Here is a 19,335-nt window from a genome sequence, read left to right on the forward strand (position 1 = left end):
GAAAAGGTCCATCTGGAATGAACAATAAAAAGACAAATAGGGAAGTAAAGATTAAAGAATTGCATTATCGCCAAATTAGAAATATCTTGAAGGAATAACTGTATCTGTTTTCAATACTACTTAAATCTTCATCACTTCACAATGGTGGGAACATTAAAAAAAAAATCAGAAAAGATTTTGTTTTAATTCTGCAATTTTTGGTATTATAGTATCTTGATAAATATTAATATGTGAATTCCGATAATCTGAAACTATCTGTACTTTGTGCGATACTCCATCTGCAACTAGAAGATAATCAGTTATGAATTTGAAGAAAACATTAAATATAAAAAAAAAATTACCTTTCTTCTATCTCTCTTTCGTTTACTTGATCTCATTCGACCTTTCTTCAACCGGAGATGAATCTTGGTACGAACATATCCAGAATGAGGTCTGGGAAGGTCTTCAAAACTGTATGAAATCTTTGGAGACAAAGGAAATCGCACATAGGGGATGAACTACAGCATGGTTGTATTTGGCCTGTGTTGGTTAGGTGGAAGTGGGGGATAATCTGGTTGCTTGGCTGGGTATTTTGGGAAGATATATCCATTCTCGATGCGCGGCAATTTCTTCCTCTTACGTTTCTTTCGATTCTTTGATGAACGGTGAAAGGACTTGGGAGATGATGTTTGAGAGTTATTAGACTGGCAAGAGGATGGCATGGCAGTAAGACAATTCTGGCTAGGTGATGTTGCGTGTGAAGACTGGGACTCGCGAGATGATGGAGGGGACATTGGTAGATGGGATAGCATTGGGACAGACTCATCCCGGTGAGATGGCGGAGGAGGTGTACTTTCCTTTGTCTTCCGACATGATGGCAGTGACTCGTTCTGCTGGATAGGTGGAAAAATAAAAAAGAAAGGTCATGGTTACAGGTCAATCGAATGCTTGATTCTGATTATAATTTTTTTTTACATGGAAACACTTGTATAACTATTAAACATAATTGTATTTTAAGATGAAGTGCAATGGATCTATCATCTACTAAACGATAGACAGAAAAATTTTGTTAACAAAGGGGGCAAATTTGAGATTAGAGTATGGAATTTTCATTAGGTACATGTAGCGAACTAGAAATACATACATACATGTACATTTTCATCAAAATTTTAAAACAAACACAATTCTTTATCAATAACATAGAAGAGCAAAATTGGACAAATCATTCATTACATGTACAAAAATGTTTACCTTCTTTTTCCTCAGAGGGCGAGGTGTCCACAGTTTCTTTAATTCGGGGGGTACATACTTTCTTCCTGTACGAGGTTGTGTTGACTTCACTATCCCCCTTTTTACCTCTTCTGAGAAGATCCTCTTCCCCAAAAAGTTCAAATGAAGTCCATCATAGGCAAAAAGATCGTCATAAATACAAAAGGGCGAAGAAAAATCCAAGAAATGACAGTTCCAGAAAGAAGTAGAAAGACAATGGAGATGCAGATTGTAGAATAGACTGGCCTCATACAACAGCTCACAATCCCAACGGGGAAGAATAGCACTAAAAATTATCTTAGATGAGGGATACCTCTCCCGAACAGTTGTATATAATTTTGTGTACGATTTTTTGTCCCAATCCCAGACACTGTTTGACAAATTGTTGGTTCCAATATGCAACAAAACGACTTCCACGTCTTCAACGTCAAAAATATCTTTGTCTCTAATGAATGTCCTTAAAGATGAAACCGTGCCGCCAGGCAAAACAAAAACTTTACAATTAAAATCTAGCCTTTCTAAGTTGTCTTGCAGATCCCGAACAATAGAGTCACCATAGATATGTACTTGGCCTTGAAGCGATGCCTGCTGATAATGGGGATACCTGTAATATTGTGACAAAAGAAAAGTAAAAAAAAATAAATAATGATCAAGGCTATAGTCACAAATGAAAAGTTGAACAATTGTGGACAGCAAGGCTGCATTTCATGAAAATGTCATGAACTGTAGATGTAGCTATTCATACCATAAAAGTACATCGTATATTACACAGATGAAATCAATCTGTTTGGAGGAGATTTCAAAACATTTTTGGACTTTTTACATTACATCCTGTATGATGAACAAAGAATGAAGCTTTTGGTCTAAACTTTTGATTTTATCTATAGTAAACAATAATTCTATGGGATTTTCAGGGAGTTAAAAGCTTATGAGTATAACATAAAATGCAGCCCAGAAAGATAAACAAGTGGAATGCCTCTGGCCGTCTCACCTGCATCACGCGATTCAATATAGCAGCAGTGCTGATTTTGAAAACTACTATAACTCGCACAAGATGTTCAGTGATACTTGGTTACTCTTATTTCCACGTTTTATGAACTAGACCAATACACTTATAGAGATATGATGGCAATTCAACAAATACCCCCAACGTGGCCAAAGTTCTTTGACCTTACATGACCTTTGACCTTGATCATGTGACCTGAAACTCGCACAGGATGTTCAGTGATACTTGATTACTATTATGTCCAAGTTTTATGAACTAGACCAACACACTTTCAAATTTATGGCTGTAATTCAACAAATACCCCAATTTGGCCAAAGTTCATTGACCCTAAATGACCTTTGACCTTGATCATGTGACCTGAAACTTGCACAGGATGTTCAGTAATACTTGATTACTATTATGTTCAAGTTTCATGAATCAGATCCATAAACTTTCAAAGTTATGATGGTAATTCAACAGATACCCCCAATTCGGCCAAAGTTCATTGACCCTAAATGACCTTTGACCTTGGTCATGTGATGTGAAACTCATGCAGGATGTTCAGTGATACTTGATTAACCTTATGTATAAGTTTCATGAACTAGGTCCATATATTTTCTAAGTTATGATGACATTTCAAAAAGTTAACCTTAGGTTAAGATTTTGATGTTGATTCCCCCAACATGGTCTAAGTTCATTGACCCTAAATGACCTTTGACCTTGGTCATGTGACATGAAACTCAGGCAGGATGTTCAGTAATACTTGATTAACCTTATGGCCAAGTTTCATGAACTAGGTCCATATACTTTCTAAGTTATGCTGTCATTTCAAAAACTTAACCTCAGGTTAAGATTTGGTGTTGACGCCGCCGTCGCCGTCGGAAAAGCGGCGCCTATAGTCTCACTCTGCTATGCAGGTGAGACAATGAAAATCAGACATGCACCTTGGTTTTACCCTTACCCCTGGCTTATGCTAAACACTGCTGTCAGCATATCATCATACCAATTAAATTAATGTTTAAACAATTCTGAAACTACCGGTAAACAAATAATAATTTATGTGCGATTCTAATATTAAAGGAAATGTGCAGCATTATATCTGAGCTACGATGAACAGACCAGTATATTTTCAATGTAGTGTGTGGTGAAAAATTTAATATTTCAACAAATTTACAACATATAGCCTAGGGTCTTTATCTAACTTTTTTATTGCTTTGGGACTATTGGGTACGTGTACAGTATGTTTATTCATCAAGACTTGATAGAATAGTCTACGGAGTCCGGGTCTAACTCATTTTAATACTGGATTCAATCAGAAGCGTATAATAATGAATAGTGAATGGGTACTTCGGTACGTTATTACATAGTCCGTAACGTTGGGGAAGTACAATAGGAAACAAGATGGCGGCGTAAACATCGGGCAAGTCTCTTCCGTCTTTTCACAATATTTTTCTCATTTTTTTTATGAATTCTTGTTTAAAAATAAAACCGAGAGCGTAGAAATGTCGGAAATGAAGTTTTATCCTATGACCATGTAGGCCTACATGATTTATGGCTAGATCATTTTTTAGAAGGAAAGTAGAAATCTCGGGGGCGAAAGTTTCAGGTTTTTTTGCGGTACACGCAGATGAATAGGAAGGACTCCCTGGCTTTATTGAGAGTAAGCATACGTTAGTAAATAATTTTTACTCTCAAGAAGCCGCCTGGCTAGTCTAGGCCTAGGCCTATATATAATTATAAATTATGTCCAGACACCCGACCCCGATCTAGTTGTCTTGACCTAGATCTAGACCTAATGCTTTTTACCAATCTTATTTATAGTTAAAACTGTAGTTGTGTAGGTAGTCATATACTAAAGAATACATATTTGACAAGTCAGACTAATGCTAACGTTAGCATGGACCTGGTGCACAGTCATGGTGGTGAGACAGAGTGGGTACGATCTCGATCGTGATCAATACTCCCACAAGGCAATAAGCAACAAAAATATCTACGTATGGGACTGACTTTACTCTGCACCGCACAGATTGTAAACATAAGTCCGAATCCCGATTACACAATCATATTGCATTTTGAGAGGTCACGTGACCGTCCCACGTTCGTAAAACTGCAAATTTCACCCATAAATGAGCATTTTTTAGGCCTCATTTTCAATATCTTTCAGTCCGAAGGCACCAACGAATTTGGTACCACTCGAAAGGGGAGAACACGATGAATGTGATGAACATATCACCAAATTATCTCCCTTTTTAGATGGGTCAGCAGCCAGTAACAAAGTCAGACATTACAAAAAACAGAAAAAACACTATATCATCTTCAACACACATTTAAGATGGCAAAAAATCGTTTAATATTAACGGAAAAAAGCTTATTCGAATCATGAGAAATCAAACTTCATGCTTACCCCAACATCTCGAAGAAAAAGTGCACACGATTTTGTACATCGCGTCACAAACTCAGCAGTGGAATTGTCTCGCAAACGGCGAGACTCGAACAATCTCCGAGAGCGTGCGAGACGACTTGGATAAATTCGACGGTTTTGCTCATTAGCATACGGGCTTGCGGACAGACTGAATTAGAAAACAAATAAAACCAAGAAGCCCCGTCTTGTCCTTTTATCATTCCATGCAATCACAATATATAAATGAAAATTAAGATAAAAAGCAACAAAGAATAAAGCAATGCTATCAATAACAAGTGGAACGCCTCTGGCAGTCTCGCCTGCATTACGCAATTTAATATAGCAGCAGTGCTAACTTTGAAAACTACTATAAAATAATCATTCACAAAAACATCATTCATATAATGACATAATACCACATTCATTGACCATAAATGACATTTGAACAGAGACTTAAGACTGTCAACTACACCCATGTCCACATTTCATTCACTCTATCCATAAACTTTCAAAGTTATGATGGCACTTCAACAATTACCCCAACATGGCCTAAGTTTATTGACCTTAACTGACCTTTGACTTGGTTTTGTGACCTGAAACTCACAGGGGATGTTCAGTGATGCTTGATTACTCTTATATCCCAAGTTTTATGAACTAGATCCATAAACTTTCACAGTTAGTATGGTAATTCAACAAATACCCCCAACACGGCCAAAGTTCATTGACCTTTAATGACCTTTGACCATGGTCATGTGACCTTAAACTCGTACAGGATGTTCAGTGATACTTGATTACTCTTATGTCCAAGTTTTATGAACTAGATCCATAAACTTTCAGAGCTAGGATGGTAATTTAACATATACCCCCAACACGGCCAAAGTTCATTGACCTTAAATGACCATTGACCATGGTCATGTGACCTGAAACTCGCACAGGATATTCAGTGGTACTTGATTAACCTAATGTCCAAGTTTCATGAACTAAATCCATAAATTTTCAAAGTTATGATGGTAATTCCCCAACTTGGCCAAAGTTCATTGACCCTAAATGACCTTTGACCTTGGTCACGTGACCTGAAACTCGAGCAGGATGTTCACTAATACTTGATTAAACTTATGCCCAAGTTTCATGAACTAGGTCCATATACTTTCTAAGTTATGATGTCATTTCAAAAACTTAACCTTCGGTTAAGATTTTGAAAATAATTTTCCCAACATGGTCTAAGTTCATTGACCCTAAATGACCTTTGCCCTTGATCATGTGACCTGAAACTCAGGCAGGATGTTCAGTAATACTTGATTAACCTTATGTCCAAGTTTCATGAACTAGGTCCATATACTTTCTAAGTTATGATGTAATTTCAAAAACTTAACCTTAGGTTAAGATTTGATGTTGACGCCGCCGCCGCCGTCAGAAAAGCGGCACCTATAGTCTCGCTCTGCTATGCAGGCGAGACAAAAATCTCTATAAGAATGAGATTTTTTAAAAATTCTGAATTAACAAGCCATATTTCTCCCCTTTTATCATTATAAACACTAAGATTAAGAATCAAAATTATCATAAATACAAAAAAGAGCCCCCCCCCTTATCTATGGATAATTTATTCAATAAGAAATGAAATAAAAACAAACAAAAATGAAGCCCCCTTTATAATTTGAATCACTAAGATCATAATTTAAATAAAAGCAAACATTTAATAAGCTCACCGCCCCTTTACTTAAATAAAAAACAAAGAAGACCCCTCCATCGATCGTCACACTTCATAAAACAATAGTATCGATAATGAGCGCGCGCGTTTTGCCAGCTGTCCGGCCACTGAAAGGTATGGTTGGAACTACCCCTTATCGACCACCTAATTTTCTAAGCATCGTATAGATCTGCGAAAATAATTATCGGTTTTACCTAGCTTTCGTCTCATTTGTGCAGAAAATTGAGCAGATCAGATTCCCATGTTTCGATCGGCGACTCCGATTCAATTTGCGTATATATCGGCGAACAAGGAATACAACGATTTTACATTTGCTCATTTGCACCCTTCTTTTGAAACCGACCACCCAGACCCACGATACACTAAGTTTACGGCCGATTCTTGTCGCAGTGGCGAAACATTTTGACACTTCCAAGTCAGTTCTATGATGTCAACATTATAAATTTGGTGGTGGTGGTGATTTTTCTTTACCTGATTGCTAAGAAAGCATGAATGCTTGTAAGCAAGCAACCAGAGGACCGACGGCTTAAGGTCCCCTCCGAAGGACCTGGTACTGAGGATTAATGCCTTACCAAAGGGCACTAGCGCACCAAGTGGGAATCGAACCCGGGTCACCGGAATACGAGTCCCCCGCTCTACCGACTGAGCTATCGCGCCTCCTATGATGATTGTCTCACTACTTCCACTGCAAGCTCCGGCACATGATTCGACGATTGACGACGGATATCGGATTACTTGTTATGAACAACTGTTTTTTGGCGGGGTTTGGGACTAGTCAAAACAATTTTGATAAATTCTACTAAATTTTACCTTTTTCCTCTTCTTTTACTCTCGTAAAATCGATAATTGGCGTTCCTATGGACACTGCGCCTACTCTCCCGCGCGTATCGTTTGTAATACGCAATAATTTTAATGCGCGCAAGGTGGTCGGTTTCAAAAGAGGTGGTCGATATGTGATGGTCTCACTATATGGCAGTGAGTCCAAACTTCGCGCGTGTCCATACTTCGCGGACAGTCATTATCTAAAAAAAATAGCCAATATCCTTAAAATCTGACATCATCAACGTGAAAAGCGACCTACAATTACCCTTTGGTGCAAGTTTCTTCAGGATGAGTTCAGTATTCATGAAAATATTGACAAAAGATCGGCAAATTTGTCACCCTTGGCGCCCGTTTCGAAGAAATCTGATATTCTCAACAAGCATTACGATATCATGACATTATTTTGCAAGCAGATATCATCAAAAATGGGACTTCAATGTGGTACCGACTAATTTTATAGCATTTTGTGGTCAATCTGATATAAATATCGCACCTTTTGAGCTTGAGTTTTTGTTTAAATCTCCACAAAAACTTTGGTCCGCGAAGTTAGGTCACACTTTTTCAGAACGGTTTTCCAGCACAGCGCGCATTCGTCGAACGGAATAGAATTTTGAGATCGCGATACCGGCGAAACCCCTTGACCTACTTCACATTTTTGTCAATGATTTTATAGCTTACGATCTTGCCGTCAATGTGGTAACTATTTCTTAAATTGGTTTTGCATAAATTGTGGATATTTTGTGAACAAATTTAAGCCTGAAGAATATCTGAAAAGTCCGCGAAGTTTGGACTCCCCATCATACTGTCCGAAAACTAGTAAAAGGCACTTGTTCACTGCAACCACCCTGCCTGTGGGGAATCTACAGGTTGGACTATGGCATGCCAATGCTGTACAGAGCACACACTTTAAAAAATGATTAAAATATCACTTTTGTGACCAAAATTACTAATTTCCATACCGTTGCAATTTATTTTCTTTAGTAACTTGGGAATAATTTTTGTATTCACTAGAGCGCTCAAAAACTTGAATTTTGGGCATATTTTTGTGTACGCCCTCGATTGGTGGAAAATAATATGGCAAGAAAATTTTCATTTTTTATCCCTATTTTTAATTAAGAAAAAAATAATTTTAAGAATCAAATTTACTTAAGCCAAAGGGCCAAGTTTTATGACGTATAGGTGTAATGGAAACTGTCAGCGTAAAAAAATCAAGCATTTGTCCCAAAGAAAAAGAGAAAATAAGCCAAACATTGCCATCCTTATTTTGCCACAGATGGAGATATAACTGAGAACAAGGTTATAATATCATAACCTTGTTCATTGAATGAGTGGTAAAAGGGCGAAATGGGTCCGAAACGAGCGCCGTTACGCTCGACTCCGACGTCGGCAGGCCATGTCCATGAAATGAACATTGAAATCAATGCAAGAATATTCTTTAGCAATTATTAATATGCCTTTGGCTTTGTTATGGCAAGGTAAATTTATTGATCATCTACTCTGTACTCACCTGCCTCAAACTCAAAAATGATTTTAGTCCAACCATTTGAACGAAGGATTTGCTGCTATATTCAAAACAGTTGCTCCGGAAATACAATTCGTGGGCTGTAGCCTAGTGTACCGGTATACTATTACCGTACTAATACTAATAATATCTCGATGCAGTATATGCTGTATGGTCTGATCCAATCATTCAGTGGGCTGATCCTATGGGCTGATCCTGGCCGGCGCGCGAAATTATTTTTCCCACCGAGTTCTGGACCAACATATGAATATTCATGACTTGCGTCTTCGGATTAAGAGTACGCATGCGCGTGGACTCTGCCTCGACCAGTGATGGTCGTAAGCATTCACGTTCAGTTGCTCAGAATGAATATCAGCATCGTCAAATTACCGGTACTCTTACATAGTTACATATGCCTTGTATATATCCAATTCTTAAACACTTTTCAAACTAGCTGCCATTAATGGCAAGACATGTGCTAGGCTAGGGCTCGCTTAGGCTAGCGCATTAACTTTACCTCAAATCTGGACCTGTCTAATGCCTAGTACTAATCAGTGTTGTAGTGCCTTGGCCTTGAACATTCAAGCCTTGGCCTTGGCCTTGAGGATTTTGAGCCTTGAAATTTCAAGGCATTTTCAAGGCATTTTGTATTATGTACTTTCATTTGTTTTATAAGTAATTATAAATGTTTTAGTTTTTTTTTTTAAATATTTAATGACACTATAATGGTCAATACTACCAGTCACCAGTAACATTAGCAGCAGCAGCAGTAGTAAGTGTACTAGCAGTGTCATCGATTGTAATTGTCACCATTATCAAGAATTTTCAAACAAAGAATACATCAGTTAGATTTCAGATTCAGATTTATTTCCAACAGAAATAACATAAATATATTGATACAAATCATTTTCATACATTGTAACAAATATTTGCGATACAAATCATTGTCTTTATAATCATAGTAAAAAACATTCATGATAATTAACATATAAAGATATATACAAAATGTGGTGCATTTCGTAGACAAATTATAAAATATAATTCAAATAGAAAAAAAAAGGTATCTGTGGAAATAGGAGATTCACTCAAAAGCAAAGCTTGTATAATGTGAACCTCCCTCAAAGAAGAGAAAAGAGGAGAGAGAGAAAGAAAGAGGGGGGGGGGGGAGAGACGCAATGGTTGCTATTTGCCTACGGAGACTTACTGAATAGATTAAAAAGAACAAGATAACACACAGAACAAGACAAAACTAATAAAGAGTAAAATACCACGAAGAAAAAAAAAAAAACAAGAACAAGAACAGGACGACAAAAGGAGAAGTAAACTTAAATAGAAACAGGACGAATTGCGACCGAAATTAGAGAATAAAACAAGATGATAAAGACTAATAAAAATAACTAGATGTCTGAGAGGGGGTGGTAACGAGCGGGAATTAGTAATGAAGACCTCGGTAGGATTTAAGTAAGAAGTTTTTCAGTTTTCTTTTAAAAGAATGTATGGAAGGGCTGTTTTTTATGTTATTGTCGAGGGAGTTCCAAAAACTAGGGCCATCGAATATAAATGTACTCTTTGCCAATAAAGTTCTAAAACGGGGTAAATTAAATTCGTCAGATTGCCTCGTAGGGTAATTATGAAAAGACCGATTAAGAGGAAACATAGAATCAAATACACGTGGAAGGATATTTTTGTTAAATTTAAACATAAATTGCCCTAAATGAAATAAGTATAGGTCGCTTATCTTCAGCAATTTGCTGTCAAAAAATAGTGGGTCAGTGTGTGAACGAAAAGCTGAATTATGAATAATACGAAGGGACTTCTTTTGCAGTAACAACAGTCTATCTAAAATGGTTTGGTGTGTGCTGCCCCAGGCAAGTATCCCATAATTCAAGTAAGGTAGGATCAAAGAAGAATATAGCATTAAAAGTGACGACGACGAAAAATGATATTTCAATTTATTGATAATGCCAATATTTCGCGAAATAATCTTACAAGTACAATCTATGTGGTATTTCCAGGAAAGCTTATTATCAACGGTAACACCGAGAAATTTTATGAATGTGACACTTTCTAAATTAGTGTCATCTAAAACAATGTCCATCGGAAGTGTATCAATGGAATTGCTAAATAGCATATATTTAGTTTTAAGTAGATTAAGAGACAATTTGTTGGATCTTATCCATTCTGTGACTTTTAAAAGTTCATTATTAATAGTATTTACTAAGGTATATGGATTTTTATGGGAATAAAACATATTGGAATCGTCTGCAAAGAGTATAAACGAAAGGACATCAGATGATTTACAAAAGTCATTAATATAGATGATAAATAATAACGGGCCTAACAAACTGCCTTGCGGGACTCCACAATTAATAGATTGCATGTTGGATGCCTGACCATTCAAAGATACAAATTGGCGTCTATCAGACAAGTAGCTTCTGAACCACTCCAAGGCCTTCCCGCGCACCCCATAATGAGAAAGTTTATGTAATAAAATATCATGGTTAATGGTGTCGAAGGCCTTGGAGAAGTCCAGAAAAATACCGACTAGATGTGAGCAATTATCAAAAGCGTGGGCCACTTTATCAACGAAATTCAATAATGCATGTTCTGTGTTATGTTTTTCTCTAAATCCAAACTGAAAGTTAGAAAAAATATTGTGAGATTTTAAAAAATCAATTGTTTTGCTATAAACCACTTTTTCTAAAATTTTGGACAAGGACGATAATAAAGAAATTGGGCGATAGTTACTGATACTTAACTTGTCACCTTTTTTGTACAATGGAATGACCTTGGCAATTTTCATGTGATCAGGGACTTGACCAGAGGTTAGAGAAAGGTTAAAGATATATGTCAAAGGATCAACAATTTCAGATATTATACCTTTTAAAATGAAGTTATTGACATCATCATAACCAGGACTTTTTTTATTATTCAAATTAGATACAATATCAGTAATATCTTGTTTGACTACGGGAGTGAAAAATATTGAACTAGAATTAGGTGTACCTAGATAATCATAAAAATGTTTAGTTGAAGGGGGGATGTCTCTAGCAAGGTTAATTCCTATAGATGAAAAATAATCATTAAAAACATTAGCTATATTTTCAGGATCTCCAATGATATCACCGTTAGACCTAATTTCAGTTATATCGGACTTATTATTGGATAAATTCATTGCTTGTTTAAGAACTTTCCATGTATTTTGAATGTCGTGCTTATACAGAATTATTTGATCAGTGAAATATCTTTTCTTTGCCAAACGTATTGTCATAGTTAGAGTATTCTTATATGTGGTGTATTTAGTTTTTGCCTGAAGAGTACCTTTAAGTTTTGAATTATAATATAAATTATTTTTTCTGTTAATTGAACGCAAAAGTGCTTTAGATATCCAAGGAAGTCTTGGTGATTTTTTGTAGTTAGTTTGTCTATCTTTTACTTTTGGAATATGCTTATCTAATTCACTGTTAAAAATATTCAGAAAGTTATTGAAGCATATGTTTGCATCATTATTGTTATAAATAGGCGACCAGTCAACAGACTCTAACGAAACACCCAGTCTTGCAAGATTCTCGGGAGTAGGTCTCCGCCTTGATGGCTTGGAAGGATTAATACACGAGTGTTTGAGGGGAAAATGTGACATAATGGGAAAATGATCTGTCAGATCGGATAATATAATTTCAGAATCAGGAGACGGCATGATGTTACAAAATATGTTATCAATAAGGGTTGCAGAGCGATCTGCAATGCGAGTGGGTTTTGATATTAATGGCAAATATGAAGAAGTCAAAAATGTTTCAAGAAATTCATGGGCAGTATTGTTGCTGTCATGCTTAGTTATGAAAATTAGCATTATGTATTGGTAATGTGTTGTAATTATGACTAATGATGATAATGACAGTAAATAATAATGATCAAGATCAAGATAATAGTGCTTTGATGACAAGAATAAATTTGACATCTGACTGCAATTTTGACAACAATTTTCGTACTTTAAACATAGCTAACTCTAAAGCACGATAACAAGGTTGATTTCTATTCCATTAGGATTTTCCTTGTATTATTTTCTTTGGCCAACAAGAATGTTTTAAGTCTTCATGATATTCTGAAAAGATTTGGTAAACTTGAACACAGTCTTCAATTTTGTCATATCCAAATGGGTTATGTCAATGGCATGATGAGCCAGAAACTTTGGGGGGCCAAGTATGGCATATAGAGCAAAATTTCTGTCAAAAAAAAAGAAGAAAGCGATTGAAGCGAGCGAGTGAACAAAATTTGTCCCCCTCTTTCTATAGGAAAAGCTAATTTTGCGATAGATTGTTTAAAAAATAATATCACATTTACTCCATCTTTTCCTTTCCCTTCCCCCCTTATCTAAGTGTATTCTTGGTGGTGGAACTTCTTCTTCTCTCTATCTCTTTTCTAAATTGTATATTTGTTTTGGGTCAGATTGACAAAACAAAGGGGGAAAATGTTTACTTCTTTTTAATCATATATCGTTCAACAGTAAATTTAATTTCTCTACAGTTTCAAGGAAATAAACAACGTATTTGTTTTTGTGTCAATATGGTTTCAAGAAATAATGATTAATTAAAAAAAAGTAATTGAATAATTAATTATTATTAATATTATCAACAAGTATTAATGATGGCAAGACATGTCCTAGGCCGCATACATTCGTAATTCCGAAGCTTCGTTATTCCGAAGGTTCGTTATTCCGAAGGTTCGTATTTCCGAAGGTTCGTAATTCCGAAGGTTCGTTAGTCCGAAAAAGAAATGAGGTTCGTAATTCCGAAGGTTCCTTAGTCCGAAAACGAAGTGAGGTTCGTAATTCCGAAGGTTCGTTAATCCGAAAACGAAATGAGATTCGTAATTCCGAAGGTTTGTTAGTCCGAAAACGAAATGATTAACGAACCTTATTTCGTTTTCGGACTAACAAACCTTCGGAACAACGAACCTTATTTCGTTTTCGGATTAACGAACCTTCGGAACAACGAACCTTATTTCGTTTTTGGATTAACGAACCTTCGGTACATCGAACCTTATTTCGTTTTCGGATTATCGAACCTTCGGAATAACGAACCTTCGGAATAACGCCACAAATGTTCGGATTAACGAACCCTTTTACGTTTTCGGATTAACGAACATCGAGGTAAAGGCAATTTTCGTGTTTCGGAATTACGAACCTTCGGAATAAAGAACCTTCGGAATTACGAAGTGTAACCGTGCTAGGCTAGGGCTAGCTTAGGCTAACGCATTAACTTTACCTCAAATCTGGACCTGTCTAATGCCTAATACTAATAGTAATAGCCGACTAATGCCATGGTTTAAAACTTCGAACCAAATTCTGAACTTTACGTTTGATTTTATTTAACATGGTTTAATATTTCTAGTCCGTATACAGAACCAGTCCTAGATCTAAAAAATATCTTAGTTCTAGTCTAGTCTCTAGATCTAGACTCTAATCTACGCTGTATCAGCATGGAACAACTAGTGTACCAAGGGGGGGGGGGGCGCAGACTGCCCCCTGACAATTTACAACTGATCCAGGGGACGTGCCCTCCCCCCTTTGAGAAGCCAAATCAATAATTTGTAATGTCAAAATGCAACAAAAAAAGACTTATGTCCCCTCTTTTGAACGTGAAGATCTTTTTTTTTTGCTTGTCAATTTTTTTTCAGCTAAGAAATCCTTAATTTGGGGGGGAAGACGGGGATCAAGATCACTGACGTTAGTTTGTGCCTGACGTTATAATACGTTCCATGCAATGCAGTGGCGTAGCTAGGATTTTTTTATGGGGGGGGGGGCACTGCCGCACTGGGGGGTCCTTGCTTTTTCGGGGGGGGGGGGGGCCACCGGCCATTTTTTCCGGTGTGTGTGTATGTGTCACGAGGGCGGATCGGACTTTCGCCGATAGGGGACGGGGCCCGAAATTATTTCACCTATGTTTTCCCCGATCAGTCACTTCTTAGTTTTATTCTTATAAAACAACATAAACATGAAATAATCTCATAAGCCTTATAAAAAGTGTGAGCGCAAAGCGCGAGCTCAAAAATTTGTGATATTCCAACCTGAAAACTGGACACTCTAAGCATTTTTTTTGTGAACGGGAAGAGAACGAGTACAATAATTGATGCGAGTGCAGGAAGCCAGCCAAAAATTTGTGATATTCCAACCATTATAAGCAACATTCTATACATTTGTGTAACCATGAGCAGGATTAGTTCTGTACTAAACAATAATTGATGCAAGCACGATTCAAAATCTGTGATTTTCGAACCTAAAATGTATTATGTTTTATTATTAAAGAAGGTATATTTCTTTTTTAAAAAGGGCATATTTCATTTGGAAATAAAAATCCTACAGGGATTTTTTTTTTGGGGGGGGGGGCTAGAGAGCACAAAACGCAAGTTAAAATTTTTAAATGCTTAAACTGAAAATGAGTCATTTTTAGGACTCTTGTCAGCTTTCTTTTTTTTTCTGCTTACAACCACTTTTAAATTTCAATTCTCATTTCTTGTATCTTCTACACTTATTTTACCTTAAAGGAGAATGAAACCCTTGAAACCAGCTGAATCAATATCAAAGAGAAAAATCAAAGAAACATATTGTTGAAAGTTTGAGGAAGATTGAATGAATGATAAGAAAGTTATGAGCATTTGAATATTGAGATCACTAGTGCCATGTAGATCCTCCCATCGGCAATGCGACCAAGATCTGTGATGTCACACACGTACAACTCCCTCATTACTTTAGTACTTATTTCACTTATATTCTCACTTTTATAGAGTCTATCACAAGGTGAGGTGTTCTTAATTATGAGATGACAATTAAGTACAGAGGTTTCACAACATTATATCATTGATGAATTATTTGTCATATGATTAGAATGAGCAAAAAGAGATGTTTTGGGGTATATTTTCAGTGTCCAAATGGGAGAGTTGTACGTGTGTGACATCACAGATCTTGGTCGCATTGCCAATGGGAGGATCTCCATAGCATTAGTGATCTCGACATTCAAATGCTCATAACTCTTTTATTGCTAGTCCTATTTTACTCAAACTTTTGTTGATCTTATTCTTTGATTTTTCTGCTTTCACAAAAGCTAACTTGCTCCAAGAGTTTCATTCTCCTTTAAAAAAACAGAATAAAGAATACTAACAAAATAAAGTTATATTCAAAAGGATATAAAGTAAACAGGGCGCACCCCATACCCTTAGTTGGGAGAGGGTAAATCTTAATTATTTCTTTAAACAGTTAATCAATCATTAATTATTAATACTTGTTGATAATATTAATAATAATTAATTATTCAATTACTTTTTTTTAATTAATCATTATTTCTTGAAACCATATTGACACAAAAACAAATACGTTGTTTATTTCCTTGAAACTGTAGAGAAATTAAATTTACTGTTGAACGATATATGATTAAAAAGAAGTAAACATTTTCCCCCTTTGTTTTGTCAATCTGACCCAAAACAAATATACAATTTAGAAAAGAGATAGAGAGAAGAAGAAGTTCCACCACCAAGAATACACTTAGATAAGGCGGAAGGGAAATGAAAATATAGAGTAAATGTGATATTATTTTTTAAACAATCTATCGCAAAATTAGCTTTTCCTATAGAAAGAGGGGGACAAATTTTGTTCACTCGCTCGCTTCAATCGCTTTCTTCTTTTTTTTTGACAGAAATTTTGCTCTATATGCCAGCGATACTTGGCCCCCCAAAGTTTCTGGCTCATCATGCCATTGACATAACCCATTTGGATATGACAAAATTGAAGACTGTGTTCAAGTTTACCAAATCTTTTCATTCTTGTTGGCCAAAGAAAATAATACAAGGAAAATCCTAATGGAATAGAAATCAACCTTGTTATCGTGCGTTAGAGTTAGCTATGTTTAAAGTATGAATATTGTTGTCACTGAAAATTGCAGTCAGATGTCGAATTTATTCTTGTCATCAAAGCACTATTATCTTGATCTTGATCATTATTATTTACTGTCATTAACATCATTAGTCATGATTACAACACATTACCAATACATAATGCTAATTTTCATAACTGATGTATTCTTTGTTTGAAAGTTCTTGATAATGGTGACAATTACAATCGATGACACTGCTAGTACACATACTACTGCTGCTGCTGATGTTACTGGTGACTGGTAGTATTGACCATTAGTGTCATTAAATATAATTAAAAAAACAGAAACATTTATAATTACTTATAAAACAAATGAAAGTACATAATACAAAATGCCTTGAAAATGCCTTGAAAATGCCTTGAAATTTCAAGGCTCAAAATCCTCAAGGCCAAGGCTTGAATGTTCAAGGCCAAGGCACTACAACACTGATTAGTACTAGGCATTAGACAGGTCCAGATTTGAGGTAAAGTTAATGCGCTAGCCTAAGCGAGCCCTAGCCTAGCACATGTCTTGCCATTAATGGCAGCTAGTTTGAAAAGTGTTTAAGAATTGGATATATATAAGGCATATGTAACTATGTAAGAGTACCGGTAATTTGACGATGTTAATATTCATTCTGAGCAACTGAACGTGAATGCTTACGACCATCACTGGTCGAGGCAGAGTCCACGCGCATGCGTACTCTTAATCCGAAGACGCAAGTCATGAATATTCATTTGTTGGTCCAGAACTCGGTGGGAAAAATAATTTCGCGGCCGGCGCCGGTGTCATAGCCACATACCGGTAGGCCTAGGCGATTTGGACCGGGCAGGTGATCGGGGCCGGAGGCTCTTTTACCCGCCGATTAGTTTAGTCCAGGATAGGCCCCATAGAAAACCGACCAAACCTTGCTTTTTCATATATACAATATTTTTTGATGGTTTCTTGTCAATTCGAGGGTGCTGATTACGAATCTGAATGATGCCACCCGTGTAACCTTGAGCATTTCCCGCAAATTGGCAAAATCCAATATGGCCGCCAAAATATGCAAATTACCCGTGAAAATCATAAAATTGCCCGCACATTGGTTATAAAATGTATGTATTTGTGTTGCAGGAGTGATATACTCTCTGAAAAAACAATTTTTACAAAAAAATTATTTTCTAGATATTCAAAATGGCCGCCATAGACCCCCTGTATTCTATATTATGTACAATATGAATGGGGAAAACTAAATTTTACAAAAGTGAGCACTAAATTAATGCACGTAATTGTGATTTGTTGTGAAATAATGGATGAAAACATGATTGCTAACGAAATGTATCATTTGTTATGTCATGTATGTAATAAAAGAAGCATTTTAATATTCAAAAAGCCACCAAATACCCTGACAGTATTATGTACAATATTGGGGACAAAAGAAAATCACAAGAATACTTAAATGCATATTACTATAGTATTAAGATAAGCGAGTAGAATACTGGCTAAAAACATAATTTTATCAAAATATAAATGCAATTTATGTGATAAATGCTGTATTTTGACATTCAAAATGGCCACCATATGCCCATTATACAATATGTACAATGCGAGTGGAGAAATTAATTTTCACAAGAGTAAGAACTATAAAATGCTTGTAATTTTGATCACCGAGTAAAATAATGTCTGAAAACATGTTTTCTAGCGAAACATATAATTTCTTTTGTCATGTATGAGATAAATGCTGTATTGTGAAATTCAAAATGGCCCCTATAGGCCCTAACAGTATTATCTACAATATAAATGGGGGCATGTAAGTTTGTAAGAATTTAGATTTACTTGACTATGAAATCCATAAAGTCATGTTGTATGATAAAACATTATTTGAAAACATGATTTTTATGAAATATAGTATTTCTTCTGCCATGTAAGTGATAAATACTGTATTTTGACATTCAAAATAACTGAAACAAGCCCTAACTAAATTATGTTACATGCGAATAGGGAATACTTTTTACAAGAGTGAGAATCATAAAGTGCATGTAACTGTGATGTATGAGTAAAAATATTGTCTTAAACATGATTTCTAAATGAATACATCACATATTGGTCATGGAGGTAATAAATACTGTACTTTGAAATTCAAAATGGCTGCCATAGGTCCTTAAAGTATTATGTACATTGTAATTTGGGACATATAATTTTGACAGAATTTGGCTTTGCTTGACTATAAGTATTGCATATAATTGTGATGTAAGAGTGAAATATTGCCTAAAACCATGGTTCCTAACGAGGTATATCATATCCGGTGCATTTCAGGTGATAAATGCTGCATTCTGACATGGAAAATGGCCGGCCGCCATGGGCCCTTATTGTATCATGTACAATTTGAATGAGGACAGATAATTTCACAAAAGGGCATATGGCGGCCATTTTGAATTTTGAAATATAAACATTTATCACCTAAATTTTAGATGATATGATATATTTCGTTAGTAATCATGTTTTCAGACAATATTTCACTCATACAACACCATTTAGTCAAGCAAAGCCAAAATCTGTTAAAATCATTTGTCCCCATTGACATTGTGCATAATACTGTTGGGGCCGGCCTGTATCGGCCATTTTGACTTTCAAAATACAGTATTTATCACCTACCTGGCAGAAGAACTGATAATTAAATCTTGTTGGAAAGCAAGGCAGGAAGGGTAGGAGGGATTTGGTGGTTGAGGCAGTCAAACTAGGAGAAGGAGGAGGAATGTCGGTTGGCAAAAGATGCACAGCAGG

This window comes from Lytechinus pictus, chromosome 2 (assembly GCF_037042905.1).
Source record: "Lytechinus pictus isolate F3 Inbred chromosome 2, Lp3.0, whole genome shotgun sequence".
Lineage (NCBI taxonomy): Eukaryota > Metazoa > Echinodermata > Echinoidea > Temnopleuroida > Toxopneustidae > Lytechinus > Lytechinus pictus.